General features: G+C 38.5%; 1 long non-coding RNA gene across 1 annotated transcript; it reads left to right on the top strand.

Moving 5' to 3' along the window:
- The first annotated feature begins 4,361 nt into the window (after positions 1-4,361).
- On the top strand, positions 4,362-18,847 carry LOC137441937 (uncharacterized). The gene is made up of 6 exons (XR_010987536.1): positions 4,362-4,667; positions 6,709-6,742; positions 10,689-10,734; positions 12,223-12,370; positions 16,772-16,912; positions 18,658-18,847. It is a non-coding gene; the product is annotated as an uncharacterized lncRNA (long non-coding RNA).
- The last annotated feature ends 27 nt before the right edge of the window (positions 18,848-18,874 follow it).

Consider the following 18,874-nt stretch of genomic DNA (forward strand, 5'->3'; position numbering starts at 1 on the left):
TTATCAACACTCACATTGACACCTATTATGGTCTCTATGGTTTTTATCCTCTGTAATCCTTTCATTCTCTCTGTGACTTTGCAAATGTACACCACAATGCTTTGAAGATTAATCCTGTAATTAAAGGACATAGTATATGTAAGCCAGTATTTCATTATTTAACTGAAGCGGCATGTACAATCTTCAATCATTAAAGTACATCTGAAAGCAAATTTCTCTTGAAGCATCAAAATGCTAGCCAATATTTTCAAAAGAAGGACTTACAGATACTGATTCATAACATACCAGATAAGCATGAATATTGTATCCTGAACTACACTTTGGCTGCAATATACTTCTCTTATGGCACAGTGTTTAATTCATCTGTATTCTTGTCATATGACAGTGGAAACACCTTTCCTATTTATTAAACAGAAAAGGTTGACTGTTACCAGTACAGCATAATAACAACCCATAATTGACTGAAGAGACAGTGATACGTGTTGAATCAAAATCTAAATACCCTATATCACATTACTCCAATTCCTCTTTGATAGTTTGTCTTCCTATAGATAACCATGTCATAATCTCATTCCAGTGGAGTAGTGTTTCCTCAGTTACCAATTTGTTCTGATAGCTGCCTTCATTTGAGAAAGCTGTCCTACATCTTCTGCCCTAACAAAGTCATCCTGCTGGCTGAACAATAATAGACTAAGCAGTCCTGCCTGCTGCCAGAATTCAGCAAGGCACAGATGGAAGTTACAGTCATCAGATGTTTGAGCAGAAGAATATGCTGCTTCTAGTCGTTTGTACTGCAGTGTTTCACCTGGAGGATTACTTTATCCACTCCAGTTTTGGCTTGAAATGGAACTCTGGTGACAGCTTTTTGTAGTTAATGGTCCATCAGATATCACCAAGCCTTCTCTTAACTTGCAGCCATGGGAAAAAAAAAATAATTATGTGTTAAGATCAAAATATTAATTCTGTCATTTCTTTTCTAGATGAAAGGCTGCATCTGATAGAGTACTATAGAAGAACTGAGTGAAATACTCTGTCCTGTGAGTAAAACCCCGAGGCTAGAACTGACTGAATCATAACAAATCATAGCTGCCAATAAACCTGTAGGAAGCATGACCTTTTTTGATATCTGAGCACATGTTATTTTAAATAAAGTCAACCATATCATGTACATTACTTGAAAAAAAGCTGAACAAAATATTGTAATGTACCAACCCTGTGCAGGCTGTGTACGGTAAAGGGGAAGTTTGGGCAAATGTGAAGGCAGGGGAATTAAAAATGGAAAGAGTTTGAGGGAAAGGGTTTTATTGAATCTGAGGCCTTGACTGGAGAGGGAAGGGATCAAGAAAGGGTTTATAAGCTGTGGGAGATAAAGCTGGTGAATGAGCAAGGAGTATGAGCCCTGGCAAAAGTTCTTAGCCTCAATATGGCTTAGTGAGGCAACAATGATGAGCTATTTCAGTAGGATAAATTGTTATCTGTACATTTCTTTCCCTTTTTCTTTTTTTCTCTCTCATTCTTTGTCTGGAAGAAAGGGCACTCTCTTAGTTTTCCTATGTGATCTTTTTCCTTTTGATGATCTCTTCTGTAAGGGAAAATAAAGAATTGAAAAGCAGTGTCCTTTCCATGGAACAATGAACAACAATCTTGTAATCTCTATTTGAAATCTATTGGCAACCAGAAATAGGGATTTGATGGTCTTTCCCTTAGAGTTTAAGAAAAGATACTGGACTGACAAGATTAACCCTTGACCCTAGTGTTTGTCCGGTGTTCTTTCTGAAATATACTTTCTAAAAGAATTCTTGTTACAGTAAGGTCAACTTTCTCACTTTCTTATTACTACTCTTAGTAAGGTCAGGTTGTAATTTGTTTTTTTATTTGGAAAGTAATAGAATTAAGATTTTTCAAAGGCTGTCAGAGACTGAGAAGTATTGAAACAACTTCAGAAGGGATATATTTGACCAGAGCAGTGTTAAGGATCAGCCCTTGTGTTTATCCCAAAGTAATGAGATTCTGTGAAAGCATGTCTTCCAGCAAATTACCTTATTATCTCCGCACACATGTATCATTTGCATCATTTTTATATAGACATAGATATATGCATAATTTTTATCTTAATTTTTGTGCATCTTTTGAACAGAGTGTGAAGGGAAAGAGGAGGTGGGGACAGGTGAGGGCGTGCCCTGTTCATTCCTAGAGTAGTCCATGTTTTATGCAGAAAGAGAGTAGCAACAAAGTAACTTGTTTAAATGGAGAGTAGCAAAATGAGGTCTGTTGAAGTACATTGTACCAAGGACAATTCTTAGAAGATTCTGTGACCTTTGTAAATAATTTGTCTTCATTACTGAGAAACCAGGTGTGTGTATAGGTGACATAAACTGAATCATCAGGACAAGCTGCAGCAGGTGAAGCAGCAGTTAATTCGCTATGCTTTTTCCTTCTTTACTGTGTCAACACTGAACTTCAAGTTGTTCATGATCTCTCTCATAGTCATAGCTTCAAGTATGGTAGATGACATTCCTGCTTACTGTAAACTGGCACAGCTGAGAAATAAAAGCTCCTGTCAGTCCATAGTGTACAAGTATACATGTATAAAATACCAGATTCCAAAGGAAAGGCTTTTGTTAAGGACCTTCTAAAACACAATTTCAAAATTACTTATGTCTTTCATGTGATGTGGTACATAATTTGCCAAATTTTTGTTTCCTTAAAGCATTTGCATTTTAGATGTTAAATGTGAAGCTCTTTTTATGCAGAGATATATGCTCATATCTTATTTTGAAGTCTAGCACTGGATTTTTAGTTCTCCTTTCCTCACAGCAGTACAAAGTGCAGCTCTAAATTTATGCTGGTAGTACAGAAAACCTGAGAAATAAGTGGCTGTTGGGGCTGGTGCAAAACTCTGTGTGACAAGCATGCAGTGTGACTGCAGCAAAAATGCTGGGTTTGAAGCATGTGCATGAGACTGCAAATTGTAGTGATTAATTTTTCTAAAAAATAGCTGCCTACTGCAATCTTTTTGTGGTTGCATAACTAGCTTTTTAGCATGGAAATGACAGGATGATATGAGTAGGAGTGTTCAAACATTAAAAATGTGCAACCTTTTTACTACAATTTCTAAATGCCTTAGAGGGCCAGTTCAACAATGTGACTCTTTGTGCAGACATGAAGTAGGCAATGCTCAAACACGAGGAAGTGTTCAAACATTTAGGATTTAACAGAACCTGTCTGAAAGACCAAACAATAAAAGCATCTGTATGATTACTGAAAATTCTGCTTGCATGTATGTATGCAGATAATTCCTACAATAGAAGTTTACCATGCCACTAAGTTTTTGTAGTACTGAAACACACGTACCCCGCTTTGCATCAAGATGTCCGGATTGCAAGAGTCAAACGATACTGCTACCACCAGTTTAAAATCTTCCTGTCCTGGCACAATCCCTAAATGATAACAGACTTTCCAAAATTAGGAACCAAGTGTTTGTGCAGCAGTTAAAAAATGAAGAAATGAGGCAAATGGTATTGAAGGAGAAAAGGTAGATCAGGGTGTGCAATTGCTTATTTTACCTTTGTTCGTGGCTTGTTTTAAGTTAATCCAAAGGATTACTGCTTTATATCATGTAGTGTTATAAACCTGTTTTAAATTGTTGCTCAAGAATGAATTATTTGGATATCATTAAACTGCTATGTATGTTAAACTCTCAGAACCAAAAGCAATGTTCAAAGCAATGCTCAGATAGAAACTAGGCACATTAGAGGCCAGGGTATTTGCAGCATAGCAATTGTGGTGTCTTAGGGTAAGAGAGCTCCTGTGGTGGGACTCCAGCAGAGTCCTGCTGAACCCAGGTAGCCTGGCTGTGAGTTCCCCTTACCCAAGGGGCTGTGGTTGAAGAGATGTTTCGAAAGGGTGAAGGCAGTCATTCGATTAGAGTTAATATCTCCAAGTATGTGGTGAACACATGGGAAAGAGACCTTAGGCTGGCCTTTGTGCTAGACCAGGGAGTGAGAATGTAGTAAGTGTTCCTGGTCCTGCTAGCTGTATGGCATACTCAAATTAAAACTGCTTGCAGCTGCAAGAGGATTTGATGAGTTACTACTTGAGAAGCACCTCAGTGCTAGCATTTAGGCAGGAAAGATTGTGACAGAGAGAAATGTTGCTGATAAAATTTTAAAACCAACACCAGTTGCTGCTATTCAGAGTATTTAGATTAGCTGCAACAGCAGTGCCGCTTTTTGTGGGGTGGGTGGGTTGGTTGGTTTGGTTTGTTGCTGGGTTTTTTGGTTGTTTTGTTTTTTTTTTTCTTTTGATATGCAAAAAAAAAAAAAAAAAAAAAAAAAGAAGAAGAAGAATTGAGAGGAAGAGATATTCTGTATTTTCAAAATCAGATTGGTTAAACTTTCACCATGAACCCATGAAGCACTAGTTTAAAAAAAAAAAAAAAATAATAAAAGGATAGGTTTGCATCAGACCATGAGAAGGAGTAGAAGAGCTACATCAGCATAGGTCTAGCAGGCATAAAATGTACAAATTTTCTATTCTCATCATCATCATACATTCCTTTTTGTGGCTGGAAGTTTTTTGTAGACTTTTATTTGAGAACTGTTCTGACTACTGTAAAGCTGGCTCCCAGGGATTTCGGCACCTGTCAATCTGCTATAAAAACTAAGGTAAGCACTGGACTTCAAGCCTGTCTTCACAATGGTGGTGTAGCTGCTTAGATGCTTAGCTTCCTCAATGTTTTTTGTCAGTGAATTCACAAGCAGTGTAACGTAGGTGATAATTTAGAGTATACTCCTCTTTTATTAGAGCACCAGCCTACACTTACAAAGTGTTTTCAGCATTTTAAAGCAGGATTAGAAGCTCTACAAATTTTGTTGAAAATAATATCCCTGAATAAAAAAATAATTTTAAATCTAAATTAGATAGGAGACTAATATAAGGAAGGAATATAGGGAGTTTAGGATCTGATCTATACCTAAATATAATAAACGTGTTTAAAATAATTGCAGACTTGTCATTTTAGCAAGATTTTAGAAGGTAGGAGGTATTGTGTTTAGACTCTCTGTAACCAGGGCAACCTTTAAAATCCTAACTCCTCTGAGGTCACAGGGAATAACTTGATGTCAGTATTTTCTTTTGATAAATAGTATAAGACAACCTGGTATGGGGGGTACTTGAGTGGCTCTCGCTTTACATATAGTGCCCAGATTTTTATTCCCTTTGGACTGTCACTTTTCAAAACCTTGATCATAGGCCACATCATTACTGAAGGTCAGTTAGTAACCATGTCCTTGCTTGTGCCAGTTGGTTCTTAAGAAGCAAATCATTGCCAGTTAGATGTGGAAATACTTGACTAGAAGACTCTGCAGAAGTCCTATAACAACTCTCTGTGGCAGACAGCCTCATGAAGTTCTAATAATATTTTGCTTGTTCAGCCCTGATATTTTTTGAGCACTGGGCTATAAATTACTGAAACCACAAAAACTGACATTTTGATTATAGGGGGAAAATTATGTGTGAAACTGAAAAGAAGCAGCATCAGTTCTTTCACTTTGTGATAGATATGGGCTTCTCTCTGGAATGTCTTCTGCAGCAACATATCCATTTTATATAAAAGATTATAAAATGACAGCTGGGAGGGGTGGGGTGTGAGTCAGAATTCCAGACTTTGTCTGAAGAATATGAACTGAATGGAATATACAACAAAAGAAAACTCTATATTTCATATTTTGGATTTATTGCTAAGTTCAGTATCATGCAAACTGACTCTGAGAGTGGCATGATTTAGAGTTATTACAGTCAATGGAAATATTTTCCTTGCTTTTATTAGACTTTTGGTCAGTCTAAATGTAAAATTTTGATGGGCTTGAGCAATGGTTTGCAGTAATTTAAACAAATACTGTTTCTGGTATTATCAAATACTCTGAAAGCTTGATTATGATGCGCCATTGGTGTCTATCATGCCATGAAGTAGGCATATCAGTTAATTATCTATCAGCTGCAATTCCCTTGTTTACCAGGAAGAAAAAAATTCTATTATTTGGTTAGATGAATTATTTGAATGTACCTAAACAAGCATGTTGGACACCTGCACCATCTCTGTGATCTTATTTCCAGGGCACATCACAGACCCTTCAATACAAGCAAGGGGAAATACATACATGGAAGTACTTTAAGCTTAAAGTTTACCACTTTAGGTTTCCAAATTTTAGGTGATTTTTATAACTGATTTTTTTTTAAGGGCTTCTTTTTGAAAGGGGTCCAGACGTGCTCATGATGTGTATTAAAAAGTAGCAAATCAGAGGGAAAAGTGGTAATCAATCCATCGTTATTTAACAGTTACCTAATGGAGCATGAGCCACTATGTAGAATCAACAGCCCTGACAGTAACCATCATTAACTCTTTCGGACTACACTGAGCAATGCTGCTGCATCCAATGCTGAACATATCACTTTCAGAAACAAGTGATCCTAGTGACAGCCATACTGCTGCAAACTCATGCCAGGCTGTGGCCCTGATCAGAGTAGAAAGCCAGGGAAAGAGAGCAGAAATAGAAAGAAGTGGCATTAAAAAGGGATCCAGGTATGGGAAAATATCTTTCTCCAATTTGCTTCACTGGTAACTACATTTGATGCAATTCTATGCAAATATAAGGAGAAAGGAATATATAAGGAATATACTTTTGCCTTTTTTTCTTTTTCTTACAGAATTCCTGCAGTCAGATGAGGATGCTAAAGAAAGGTAGGCAGACCAAAATAAAACAGCAGTCATTTTCCAGCCAGAGGATCCCAGTGTAGCTAGTAATCAAGAATAAAGTCAAGACATGTTTCTATAAAGGCCAGTATTAACTTGCCATAATTGCTTCACCTCACAGTAATGCTAATTCATCATTGTGGCACTGCTATAAATAGAATACATCACATTTCCCATTAAATTCATACAGTCTGAACTTATATACAGTAGTAAAATCTGTGATTCCACCCTATAACATATAGCAATTGCTGTTTACCACAGAAACCCCTTTTAATGCATGTAGGGGCTAGTGGTGACTTTAATTTCAGAAGACACAGAATTTTCTCCTGAAATTATAATTTGCATACTTCCAGTATATCTAGGTCAGTGCAGTTGTTTAGCGTATGTGAAAAATTGACTACTGTGTACATTATCCTACAATGAAAGAAGAAATCCACTGTGTTTCACTGTCATGCCTCCTACCATCAACTGGGAGCCTGACTGGGCAAACTTGCACAGAAAGCAATGAATCTTTTTCAGTTAAATAATGTCACTAAGGACAAAAGGAAGGCTTAGAAAGCCATTGCTCAAGCAAGTATAGGATTTTATTTGGGAAGGATGTTAATGCAGTCATCTGAATTTTTAAAATATATTCAGGTCTGGAATTCCAGTCCAGGTCCATGAGTATCAAATCTTGTACTTTCCCATCACTTGCTGCAGTCTGCTCCTAGTGGCTTTAAGAGCAAACTGCAAATATTTACAAAGCTATGAGACGAAAGGAATGGTTTGCTTTCTTTGTGCTTTTCTTTTCAACTCATTCTTGTCAGCTTCTCTGATTCAGCTCATTGGATCATGAACTGCTGAGGAACTTACTGGGAAAAATGGACTGCATAGACCAAAAAGGGCAATGTTCAAAGACAGCAGAAGAGCTGAGTGGCATGTTTAGCCTTTTCTTAAAGGAAACAAAAGGCACATAAAAAGAGCAGCCTGCCATTACTGGCAGAAGCCTTGTAGGGTAAATAAATACATCATAACAAGTAGGGCGAAAGGTCCACTTCCTCTTTTCAGGGAGAGATACATTCTCATTTATATAGAAGCAGCAGATGTAGCAAAGATACAGAGATTCTGTTAGCCACTTCCCTCATACAGACACATTTTGAAAGGTAAATCAGATTTAGATTGGGTTTCCAAGTGATTTGGGCACTTGTAGGGTTGCAAGTTTTGTTTTGTCTTCAGTTGAGAAGTACAGCCACACTATGCATGGCTGGTGGTGACACAGTGATGGCATAAATGACAGAAAATTAGTGTGTACAGAAAAATACAGTATTCCTTCAGGAAAAAAAAAAAAAAAAAAAAGTATTTGCAAGAGTTTCTGCAACTTTCTTGGAGATCTGACTGAATTCTCTGAGATCTTGGTAACACCAGTGTGATGTGAACATCATCTCAGAGGGTTTCTTGTTCTAGGACCTCTTTGACTCTGAACCCCATAGATCTTTCAGAGAACTGCAGAGCTGGAAACATATTTGAACTTTTCATTTGGAATAGCAGTACTGAGCTGAACTGACATCAAAGTAAATTGGCAAATTAGCTATGCATATACAGTGCTCTCACATGTGGGTCACTCAGGGAAATAATATGGCCTTGCTCAGCAGGCTCCTAGAAGCTGCCACTTTGCTACGCTGTGCTGAAAGTAATTTAGAACATATTGTGCTTTTGAGCTCTCTTCATTCTCCTGTTCCCAAAAGGCATGATTTCTGGTGGAAAAATAGAACTGGTGTTTTTGAAGGTGACTTCAGACTTCAAAAGCTCTTCATTGCCAAGCTGTTGGGCAGCGTGCTTTTCAAAGGAAGTAGCAAGGAGCAGCCATATAGAATAAATAGCAGCTCAACACAGTTCTTACCTGAAATAGACGATATAAGGCAGGAGAAATGCTTAGGTATGTAACCAATAAAATCCTACAACTCAAACTGGCATTTAATAGAAACAAACAGAGTGGTAAAAAGAACAATGGACAAATGTGTAAAGATAGATCCTGTTAGTATCTGCATGTTGTTTTATATGTTGTCAGTGTATTTAAGTATTGGTTTAGACTATATTGCATAAATAATGTCCCTATTATGGCTCTGCTATATTGAAGTAACAAATTCACTGTTTTATTTATGGCATGCTGAAGTGGAATTCCTTAATTTTGTCATCAGTGAAAATTAATTTTCTTAAATTCTGCCCTTCTTATCACTTTTAGACAAACAGAAACCATCCACTGGTTTCCACTCACTGAAAGGAAATGAATATTCCTTCTTACTGTGAGGTGATATTAGCCACACTAAGTCCTCTCATGAACTTGTTTATCTGTCATTTACTAGTAAGTTCTCAATTATGTGTGAAAAGTTGTGATGTATCCTGTGATTATCCAAAACTGGTTAGAAAATATTAAGGAAAAATGTTGAGGTTTTAAGGGCTTCTCTTGTTTCTGACAGTTGTTGAGGTCTCTTCCATCTTTTTCAGAATTATGTCTGTCTTTATACATGCTGTTTAAACTAACAGGTTAAAATTAGTCATCATTAAAAAAAGGTAGGTTTTCAAAAATTCTGAAAACTCAGAGCTCTCATTGAGGTCAATAAAAACCTCTGGGTACCAGACTTATCAAAAAAGATGACAGATGTCTTCAGTTTGTGCCAAAAAGGGACTTCAGAGACTTAATAGAGTATGTAGACATTGCCCATCCTTACAGAGCAATTACTAATAGAAAACTGTGCCAGAAGATCCTCTTCTATTGTATACCTTATTTGCATTATAGGTTATATTCAAACTACAGGTCGCATAAAAATTATTGTTGGTACAAGTCCAGAGGAGGGCTGAAAAATTTTTCAGAGGGCTGGAGCACCTCTCCTGTGAAGACCCTGAGAGAGCTGGGGTTGTTCAGACTAGAGAAAAGAAGGCTCCCAGGAGACCTTGTATCAGTCCCCTGATTTTAAAAGGGCTTGTGGCAGGAAAAGGGTTAATGGCTTCAAACTGGAAGAAGCTAGATTGTTTCAAGATCCTGGCTCTAGAATATCTTGATAACTTCCATGTTTTTGGCAGCTACCTTTTAAAAGCAGTTAGGATTCACTCTCTAATATCCATCCAACTGGTGATAATGCCTAACTGTGTTCTTGTTGAAAGGTTTTTTTACTGAAAATTACATAGTTCTGGCAGAGCACATAAAAATATTTTTGAGACAGCCATGAAAAAGGTATCTGGAATCTGAATTGCCCAGTTGGTTATAGTTACTAAAAAGACGCCAGCGTGGTACGTCAATTCAAACTGTGCAGATGTACCACATAATGTTGTAGTACCTCTTAGCCTGATATGTTCATTGCTAAATTTCAGGCTTAAAGGAGTGCAACAATGAACAATGGAAGTGACAAAGTGCATTCCTCCTTCACTTTGTTTACTAAAAATTCTGAACATACTTATCTTAGAGAAGAAATGTAGCTGTTTAGCATAAATACAGTTAGCTAATGTTGTTGTTACACCTTTAATACTTTGGTGTTGCTGTTGCACCTTTAATAGTTTAAGAATGTTTCACAATCAATGATTTCTCCCCCTTTACCTCACAGTAGTCCTGTTTAGCAAGAACTTGATCAGACCTAAACTGTTTACTATTAATCCAACAATGCAGGGCTCACCTGTTAATAAAAATATTGGAATATATGCTAAATGAAACATATGCCTTTGCAAATCAGGGAGGAATTCATTTGGTAATAGAATTTTATTTAGAGATTGCTCATTAGTTCTTTAAATCAGCTTTTAGTTACAAGTATTGCTTGAGTTTATGCAACATAGATGCATACAACTGCAGCTCAGATTATTTCTTATGAATAATGTATTTAAACAAATACAGGTCTTTAGTGTATTTGCAGTTGATTTGTAGTCAGTCCATAATTTTTACATCTGAGTTCATTTTTTTTTTCAGGTTGTTTACTCATGTAGGTTAGAAGTGGGACTCTACATATCTCCAGGTATTTACTGTGGAATTTTTAAGGGTGCATGCAGTAAATATTGATTGAGGTGGTTTTGTCCTCTCCTGTCCAGTTGCCTAATAGCCTCCTAAAATATTTACTGTGTTTGAGTTGACTGTGCAAGTGAGGGAAGAGGTGTAAACTGATGAAAAAAATGTCTCTCTGTTTCTTGTACAAATATTAATTGATACAATAGGCTACCATCTAATGAACTCTTCTGCATTCCTCCTATAGGACAGAGGGTGTGTTCAGATATTCAGTACTAAATTATAGTGCACATGGGTTGGCATCATTCAGAATAACGAAGTATAATAAAGCATGAGAAATAAATTGTATTGCAATATCATGTATGAAACAAGAATGTGTCTTTCAGGTTGGTTTCTGAGCAAGTGCTGAAAATGCTGGTGTTTCAGGACCCAGATGTCCTGGGCAGCCCTGCTCTATCTCACCCTGGCCCTTTTGAGCTGGGATGGACTCAGATACTTATCTTGCTTCTTCTAACTGATCCATTTTAGTTAACTTGTAGTAGCTTAAACTGCTGTTGACCACTCAACCCCTTGCTCATCTTTTAGTCACCCAGTGTCTCCAGTCACATGTGCTCTTTGAGAGAGCCAGCTCAGGGATAACAAGCTCATGAAAATGAAATTTCTGTTTTCTGGTTTGTTGCTTTGGCCAGGTGGCAGTATATCAAGACAGCACAGATCTGTGGCCAAAGGGCTGTTCTGTTCATCTTCTGTGGGAAAGAGAGTTCCTGTCCCTGCAGTCCCTGTCCTGTTGTGACAGACTCACAGTTATGATAAACTGAAGCTTGCCTTGTGGAAGACTTAACAAATTTCCAGGAGATATTTAAGAAAAGTAGGCTTGGGATTCTCAGAAGTGGGAGTATAAGGGGGGAAAGGGAGCAGTAGGCATTGTTTGGGCTTCCTATGTGTGCTCTGGCACCTGAGGGGTGTGTGCAAATGGTGCTGAAAAGGAGGCATTTTCTCTTTTGTTTCTATTCATTTCAGTCACTGGTGTTAGGCATATGTAGAGGAGGAGGAGCAGCAAGTCATACAGTATGTATTTTGTGCCTGAGTGATACTAACTTGCAGAAAGACCACTAAAGCAGAAGGTGCAATCAAGTCATAACAGGCAATCAGGGAGAGTTGAACATTGGAGACGTTGTGCAAGGTGCAAGACCACCATTTGAGCTTCTTGTTACAAGCCCCAGGCTTCATATAGGCTTAGGTCTGAGTCTGTGCATTTACAAGTGCAGTGCAGCCTCCCTGGAGCAGGGCCGCCTCCCTGGAGCAGTGCCAGCCCTGATGAGCACCTATTTCACTCTCCATGAAAGATATTAAATCAGATGTTGTACAGCTCTTCAAAGCTTTCACACTGTCTTCTGAAAAGCTGCTTAGACAGAGAGGTGCTCTGCCTTTTTTATCTGTGCTGTGCTTAGTACTGTCAAGGCTGTGTTGATTTATATTCTGATGTGATTTTTTTTTTCAGCGCAATCCTCTTCTCCTGGTGGAGAATTAAGCCAATCTTTGTTCGTCCTTGTAATGTGTACATTCTGCATCTATGCTCATGAGGCTGAATTTCATTTAACCTCTGTGGCTGATGGGAGTTATTGAGAGCAAGGGGGGAAATCCAAATGGTGAGTACTCTGCAGCTCTATTCCCTAGCCCCTCTGGTCTCTGAGAAAAAATGACTCATGGATCAGTTTCCATCATCCTCTGCAAGGAGACTTAGTTACCAGGACAACTGTTGCCAAGACAGACCGATTTTCCTTGGGAACAATTTCAGTGTGTTATTTCTGTACAGCAAACCATCTCCTATGTCTACTGTTAGATGCATACGAAAACCTACTGAAGTTTTAGTTCAAGGTGGAAATTAGGAAACTCTACAAAGGGAAAACAAGTCTAACTACCAAAAGGGTGTTTGCAGTCCTACATGAATCTGCACAAAGTTCATAATTTCTCAGATTTTTATATGCACTCTGGGCCCCAGAATGCATATATGGGCCACAGAACCTAGCATTGGAAGCTTCTTCAAGCCATGAGATCACAATGAATTCCCAAGCTTACTACACTCTTTAAAAATATTCAGGTGGGAATAGGATAGGTCCTTGAGGATTTTCAATATTGTAATACATAGCTATGGAACTTCTTATGATTAGTTACAGAAACTGTGATCAACAGCCTGCATGTGCTGGAAGCAACAGATTCTACCATCCACCCAACCTGGAAAATTCCAGTATTCTTTGGAACAACTGACATGCCCTCAAGGGACGTGCCCTCATTTGCAACTGCCTGTGAGCTTTATAAGGCCTGAATGATTCCCTTAGCTTCACCTTGTTCATGGTATAGTGTGTTAGTGGTATGTATGCAACAGGCAAGGATCCCCCTTATTACAGAGGCTTTTAAAGTTTATGATTTTACCGTTTTGGTATTAGTTTCCATTTTTTTGCATGGAATACTTTTATTTCAAGTGGAAAATGTATTTGATTATTATATAATATTAGATAATATTCAACTGAACGGATGTAAGGTAGCTAAATGGATGAAGTCTCCTGAGAATTACAAAGCAGACAAACTGAACACTGTTCTCGTTGTCCACCAGAGGTCACTTGCAGGCCACTTTATTCGCTATTGGCTGTGCTTTCGCCTGCCTAGTTAGCACCTGTTTCCCATATTAAGTACTTCTGGATCATCTGTGAAAGTGCAGGTCCTGAAAACCCTAATAATGACTGAATTTTTTTCTAGAATCATTAATATTAAGAAAGAGGCAAAATGTTGCTGAAACCTAAGAAAAATGATGAAAAAGTGTAGGGAATTCAGTGATCCTATAACCTCAGTGGGTGATCTCACTAACTACACCATGCTTCTCCGTTCCCTCTCGTCTTATCACTACAAACTCTCATAAAAAACCCTTCTCAGCTTTCTTGTAGGCCCCTTTCATGTACTGGAAGGCCTCTATAAGGTCTTCCCAAAGTCTTCTCCAGGCTGAACTGCCCCAACTCTCATAGCATGGGGAAGGTGCTCCCACCCTCTGATCATCTTTGTGGCCCTCCTCTGGACCCACTCCAGCAGTTTGATGTCCTCCCTATGCTGGGGGCACCAGAACTGAATACAGTCCAGGTGGGGTCTTTGAGAAGCAAAATGTTTACAATTTCGGATGCTTCAACTGTATGTAAATCTCAGCTGTTACATGCTTGCAGATGCCTTTTTTTCACAAATTTTTGTTGCAATGTGAAGAAAACCCTTGAGAAGTCTTTACTTGTCTTTACTTGTCCAATCAGTTGTCAGATATGAATGACTCATCCAAATTTGGCAATGATGCCATTGTTCATCTTTTACTGTGTCTAGAGTGAGAAGCTTGAAATCAGATGTAGTGTTTTATGAGTCCTTAAGCATCAAGCAAAGGCCTGTATCTGAAGTAGTCTGAACAGAAGACAACCCCGTTCTATTCATGTTTCATTTAGAGTGGAAGAAAGAAAATCAAAGAGAGAGAAGGTTCATCCAAGATGAATGAGGGGCAGAAATCCCCCATTAGCCCAATAGTTAGATTGTGTGCTCTGAACTTTGCATGAATAGCATTTGTTTTCCTTTTATTACTTTTTGGTCACAAAATGTAACCATTTCTTGCACATAGTAATATTCCACTCACCAGTTTGGCACCATACACCCCTACGAGCATCCCATATTTTTTGTTTGATGCAGTTGAGTAAATATCGAAGTATGAACTGAGGATTTATAATGAAGCACTGTAGTTCATCTTTGTATGTACCTATGCTGGAGCAGACAAAACCCCTGTGAAATCCTCTCTAGCTTCCTAATTCTTCTAATATTGGGACAAGATTGTAGCTCTCAAATACAAAGGTGTAAATATTTAATGATTTTAACACTCTGCTTAGTTTCGCAGTTGTACAGAGCAATGCTTTCTCTGCAGAAGTCAAACAGAAAGCTTGGTGAAAAGTGGCCTGATGGGAGGATAAAAATTTTCATGAGTGACAGAGGGCCCTTGCACAGGTACTTTACAAAGTTAGCAAGCAAGGTCCCTTAAATTTCTGTGAAGGTGAAGGCAGAAGAGGTTTGCCTTTATAGTCAAACTTTTAAAATGTAAGTAAAGCTGAACAGCTGACTGGGGACAATAAGAATAGCATCTTGATGTAGTCTTCTTTCTGCATCTCATGCTTTTAAGGCTCAGATGTGTTTAAACTCTGGTGACAGGGAGCTCAGCCAGCAAATATTCTAAAGAGAAGAATACTCAGTATGTGTGTTCCTAATAGGCAATACTCTGAATGAGAGATCCTGTGTGAATTGTGAACAACTTCTGAATCCCAAACAGAGCCTCCTCTGAGTTAAGCAGGTTGTTTGAATTTTGCTGGTTTTTTTCTGGTCTACTTCAGAACTCTCTTAACAGCTTCTGAAAAAAAAATTATGTGCTTGGTCTTGCAAACTCCAAACTATAGAGTTGGCACCTTTGCAAAGTCTGTTTTTAATAAGAAGCAGGATTAGGTTTTCATCTATAAGCTTAGGTCCAGACTAATATGAAGTCATTTAAAGTTGGAGGGAGGGAAAGGTGGTACAAAATTCTGCTTTGTTCCTTGTTTGTCAACTGCTTGTCCCTGGACAGAAAAATAAATTGAAGAATGTCAGACTCATTAATGTCCGCTGGAAACTTTCTGGGATCTGTTGTTTAGGTCTTTACATATAGACATGATCTCAGATAAGTGCACATACTGATACTTATGCTGTCTAATGGTGAATGGTGAAACTCTTTTTAATTACAGTATCATTCCTACTTCTACTTACCTGTGTTGTTACTACAACATTTTTTCTAGTGTGTCCCACTATAAAAACTCTGTCCTCTCTTACAAGCAATAGATACTTTTGTCTTGTTCTTGCTTTTAATATACAGAGGGGACACAGGCAATTCAAAGTTTTTATTATTGGTGGTTGCCTTAGAGTGTTAGCCCAAATCATGAAGCAACTGTTCATCTGCATAGTCTCTGTGGCAGGCTAACAAGTGAAAAGAAATAAGATGAAGAGCTTCAGCTCTGCTCTATACTGGTTGCTATGCAGAAGTGCAGATGCATGGCAGGTCACACAGGCAAGGAATAAATCACTATTCTTTCAGAAGATACTGATCCTGCAGAGAACAACTCCTACTTTATACCTTTCTAAGAGCTCTAAACTCACTGTAGAATCACCTTCTAGGACTGGTGCTCCATAATGCCTGGTCTGAGATTTTTCTGAAACAAGGTTATTCTTAAGGTTTTAGTCTTCAAAATTAATCCTGACTCTAGTTGTATCAATAAAAAGTTTGAAATACTTTGCAAACTCTTGGGTTAGGGATAAGAGCACTCTTTTGGTCTGACATCAAAGTGAATCAACAAGCTAACTGTGCATTTCTATCCACTGCTTTAGCCATACATTCCTTTGCAAGTGTCTAGAAGCTGTCACCCGGCTATGTTGTGATGGAAATAATTGGATGTAGTTCCCAGTTCTGTTATTCCCATATGATCTTGCTGCTGCTGAGGAGCATTTGAAACTGATGGCTCCAAAAGCAAGTTTGAAAATTCAAAAGCCAAGTGTTCTCATGTGCTGAGCTGCTTGCTTCTCCAAGGAAATCTGCAGAGAGCTGCACATCTATCAAAGAGCAGCCAGACACACAACCATTCCCCTGATTCAGTGAGCTGAGCAGTGAGGAATTCAGTACTCAAACCAGGAATCAGGAGAACCAAATAATTCTGGAGGAAGGGAAGGCTCCATAGAAATGAAGACACAGAACATGAAATTACAAATCCAGTGAAGACAGACATTTAATAATTCATGAATAATAAGCCACCTGCCTTTATGATTTTTATTTGTCACCTGATACAGGAATTTGCAATACTCCAGTAGGTTTGGATACTGCAAACATGCTTGGTTTGCCTCAGCTTAGTAAAATATCTGCTGTGGGATAAACTGTTTCAAAAATATTGATGTCCTGACAAGCTAGGGGTGGGGAAATTGCTGAGAATCCTGTCTGTCTCATACTTCTGCTTTTGTAGATATGCAGCCTTCAAGGAAGTTCAACAGGCATTCAATAAACCAGACATTCTTGTGGGTCACAAGATTACAGGATGAGCCCTGGATGCTATGTGCTGGCAGCATATAGAACCATATTTGATCCTTGGCCAACAATAACAAAGGTCAGTGTGGAAAATTCAGCTTTTTACAAAGAAACAGATTTCTGATTCCAAATCTATATTTAATGATGTTGGCTCAACAATTTTAATTATTTTTTTTTTTAGCAAATCGTGGCTGACAAATACCAGTGCTATTTTCACAGAGGCTAAATTTATTCTAGGTCCTGAACAGAGGAGATAGAAAGGCAGTCTGACAGCCTACAACATCTCTATCTAATACCACCATATCATAGAACACCCCCAGAAATGAGATCCTGGGGACAGAATCACTCCTGACGCTGCCACAGGGGTGGAGAGTTTGAACTGGTTTCCACAGCTGGAAATGACTGGCAGACCTTCCTCTGGGTAATGAAATTTTCTGCAAGCAGAATTGCCCAAGACCTTTTCTCCTCAGCATTATGTTTTATGTTATTTATTTTGCAGAACTACCCATCACAATATCCCCCACAGTACTCTTGCTACTGTAATTTTCATATCCATGTAATGGTACCATAGCCACCTGGATGGTGCAAGCTCTATTGAGAAGTTTATTCTAGTCACTAGTATTATAAGAAGACAAGTAGTAAGTTATTTACTTAAATATATATTACTTTACCTCATGTCATATTTCCAAGTCCCACAACCCATTTTTAAACATAAATGAATATGTTTGAATTGGCCAAGTTTTTTCCATGGGTATTTCAGAGTATATTGTAGGAAAGACAAGTATATTGCAGTCAAGCAAGCCTTGAATACCTTTCTGTCTCCTAGGTTATTCAAATATGAATCCATTGACTGAATAAAGGGGAAAAACCTTACAGTCAAAGCTTTCAGTGCCTGCTGTTCTTATTTTTTTCTGTTGTTCATTTGTACTGTAACACAGCCAATGTCTGTCCAAGGTCAGGTAAACAGCAAAGGGCTCACTCTCAGAATGTCATATGCAGTACTTGTAAATAAGGGTGGTAAGACTGAGGTAGGCAGTCATTAGGATTGTGCAAGACAGAGATAAGCCTGTAAGCCACCTCTTCCCAAAATGAAGCATGAAATTACAGCTTTCAGCAGAAGTGGAAGGGATTTGTTTGTTTGTGGGTTTTGTTTGTTTGGGGGGGGTTGTTTTATTTGGTAGGGTTTTTTTGGTTGTTTGTGGGTTTTTTTTTCCCTTTGGTTGGTGGTTGTTTGTTTTTCTCTTGGCAAGCTCATAAAGCAAAAATCCAGAAGGTTTCTCTTCTATTCCATCTCTACTGCTTTCTGTTGTGATGGCTGCCACAGAACCACAGAATGTTAGGAGTTGGAAGGCATCTCACAGAGATCAAATTAACCCCCCTGCCAAAGCAGGATCACCTAGGGCAGGCCACACAGGGACGCATCCAGATAGGTTTTGAAAGCCTCCAGGGAAGGCAATGGTGTGGCAAGAGTTTCACTATGTAAGTAAAGGTCTCTTTTGGTGTGATAAGTATTTGACCATACTGAGCACATGAAACCCTTTCAGGTGCAGACATGCTGGTTAGAAAACACATTTCTAGGATGCCCCACTGGGGCACAGGAAGCTGATGAGGATAGCTGTGATCAGGATGTTATCTATCAGTTAAATAGTTTTCTGTCCTTGAGTATTCTCTGTATAACTGTAATATCTGCTTTTGAGCAGCAGTTTCCTAATGCTTTACTTCAATAGTCCTGTGGTGCCAGTCTCTCAAGTTTTGGGCTAGTGTCTCAGAGCTGCCACCACCAAGACTAGGTCTGGAACAAAGATTCTCTAGTGTCTCTTTCAGGATCCCTTCCCTGCTGTTACCTGCATTGGGTGAATCATGTCCTAAAGCACCTTTTACAGAAGATTAAAAAGAAGTACCTGAGATCTATGTCTTTAAATGAAACCTCCAGAACTAGCTGCCTCCTAAATGCAAAAGTTTCAAGACATCTTTCAAGGCCAGATATTGATCTCTGCTGATAAAATCTGCAGCTGATGAACTTCATGACTGAGTGTGGATA

The sequence above is a fragment of the Melanerpes formicivorus genome, unplaced genomic scaffold, assembly GCF_026170545.1.
Source record: "Melanerpes formicivorus ecotype bairdi unplaced genomic scaffold, bMelFor1.0.p_v2 SCAF_6, whole genome shotgun sequence".
Taxonomy (NCBI): Eukaryota; Metazoa; Chordata; class Aves; order Piciformes; family Picidae; genus Melanerpes; species Melanerpes formicivorus.